Consider the following 2,795-nt stretch of genomic DNA (forward strand, 5'->3'; position numbering starts at 1 on the left):
TAAAATATGCAAATCATTACCTCTGCCAAGGAGGTTATGTTTTCGGTAGTATCTGTCTGTCAGTGTACTTTACTCCAAAAATTTTAAACAAATTTTCATTCAAATTTCAGGAAACATCAACCATGGCACAAGGAACAAGTGAAAAGTTCAAAGTCAAAGGTCAAAGTCCCAGATTAGCCGGTGCTCTAGCTGCAGCTGTACGACAGGAATGGTAAACTGCACAGCTGGACACCTCCTGGGTCAAGGGTGATCACTGTTCATTTCAAGGTCAAGGGGTCAAAGGTCAAGGTCACAGGTATCCCCTTATCTATGCTTCTACATGTGTCTATTGTTGTTTTTTTTTTGTCTGTCTGTTAGCAAATGTGTCAGTATGACCCGGAGGCCATGAATGCATCTGTTTCTCATTGGCTCTGGAGCTCGCTGACCAATCTGACATCACACTGTCGCCTTCTGGTTAAACTCCCACGTCTGTCGGTGCTACACGTGGGGTAAGAGGGCCTTTTTACCATCTCATTGAATTTGTTATTTAAAGTATTTTGTGTTCCCTGTCACCACGTAACAGCCATGCGCAAAAGTGCTCGCGCTCGTGCCGTGTGAAGGACATTTGATCTCTTTCATGGTAGGGAGTTTCCCCTGTTTTCCATGCGTTAGTTAGCTTAGCTTCAGCTCAACTTCCTGTCATGATGGGTGGAGATGACAGAGATGAACCCAGTGCGCAGACTCATTTTAAAGAAAGAAAACTCATTTTAATAAAGTAAGAATGAACAGAACAAAACAAAAAGCTGACGAGGCAGCAAACGAATAAAGAACAAACTAAAACGAGAACAGAAATGCTAACAGGAACAAACAACCAGTAACGACAATGGACAGCGAGGTATGGGAAGAGTGACCGGGTTTTCAACTCTGAGGATAACGAGGTGAGTGGGAACAGGTGGAACGATTACAGAGTCGGGACAGGTGAAGATGGGCGTGGCTTACAGGCAAGTGAGAGACTGGGGGAGAGTGAATGGTGACAGAAAACAAAGGCACAAGTAACAAGACCCAAACTAACTGAACATCACTGAAATCATGAAAACAATTAACAAAACCACAAATAAAAACTCAAAACCCCACACTTCTATTGGTTTGATAGGCCGCCCGTAGAAGTTTGCCTGGTCTCCTGTCATAGGAGCTACATTTTTGGGCTCAAGTGGTAAGAGTAATACTCATTTTTATCATTTTTTAAATTTAACTTTGCTGTTTGCCCTTTGCGGGCTTCGGATTTGTTTGTGACACCCAGCTTCAACTTGACATTCTGTGTGCGTCCCGTCTTTTTCTGTGGCCCTGTTGGTTCATCTCAGCATTGAACGCACCAAGCCTGCTGCTGTCTGGACTGAACTGTTTTTAATCTTTTTGACTTGGGTTCATTTGTGCGTGCGTTATTTTTCCTATTTTATGCTTTGTTGTTTCTTTTTTTTTTGTTGTTGCTTGCAGAGAGAGAGAGATAAATAAAATATTGTTAAACTCTGGCCCTATCTGTAATGCATCTGTGTGCCTTAGAGGTGATTTTAAAGTGGGGCTGTTATTTGTAATTTTCTGTGACACACATGCTGCCACACAAAGATCAAGCAAAAACGAATCAACAGATTTGGATGAAATGTTGTGGTTTGTCACAAAAAACAATGGTCTAAATTTTAGTGGTTATCCAGATTAAGGTTTGCATTTTGTTTTTATTCACATTTTACACAACACCCCAACTTTCCATAATTAGAGTTGTACGTTAATGTCTGTCATATGTCACTCACCCTCATCCGAGTGTTCCCCCAGATCACTTCCTGTAGAAGAAAAACACAAGTAGGTTTGCTAAAATAAATTTTCCATCGTGCTCTTGTTTCTTCGTCAACACCTGTTCCTCAGGAAGATTTAGAAAAACTTGCTGGTTACTGTATCTGCTACTGTAAAGTATAGGAAAATATGTCTTACCTGTTACAACAGTCAGAAACAAAAGGAAGGCGATCTTCATCATGGTGGCTGGAGCTCTTTGCTTTTTACAGCAGCTAAACACAGAATGTGTTATTGTGTGGATCCTTTTATACAGCAGATTGGGTGTGACACTCACACATTATTGCAAAAGGTTGATTAAGACAAAAACAACAACCCTGGTGAAATCAAATTACTTCCAAACAAACAGTCATTAAAGAACACTTAGTGGTTAGGGAGGTACCACCGAGTTATTTGTCTAAGGCCGTTACTGCAAAGTTTGAGGAGCCTCCTGTTTAGTCTGTTTACTCCATCTGAGCAATAACTGCAGTGAAATTAAAGGTCTGCCACCATTTCCTGCAAGAGTTTTACACTAAGATCCTATTATGTTGAAAAAAGTTTTGATCAAACCTCAGAAATAATGTGTTTATAAGTGAGTCAGTTGGAAATGTACATCCGATGATTGTGTTTCTGAGTTTTATTAAAATCTTCCCAGTGGTTCCTGAGAGGGTGGCACAGGATCGCCTCTCATCCTGGAGCCTTTCTGTGTGGAGTTTACATTTTCTCCCTCTGCACACCTGGGTTTTCTCAAGGTACACCGGTCACATAGGGACCTAACAGCCTGTATCAAAGGGTCTGGTACCCCATACCAGTGCTGGGCGATATAACGATCCATATCGTGGGGACGATAGAAAAGTGTCTATCGTGATATTTTCTTCTATCGTTTCTATCATAATTGTATCAATGATTCATGTAAATATTTCATAACGTAGGCTACGGCGAATGTATTAGTGTTGTCACTTTGCATACATTCAGTTTATAGAAGTGATAAATAA

Source organism: Kryptolebias marmoratus, linkage group LG1 (genome assembly GCF_001649575.2).
Source record: "Kryptolebias marmoratus isolate JLee-2015 linkage group LG1, ASM164957v2, whole genome shotgun sequence".
Lineage (NCBI taxonomy): Eukaryota > Metazoa > Chordata > Actinopteri > Cyprinodontiformes > Rivulidae > Kryptolebias > Kryptolebias marmoratus.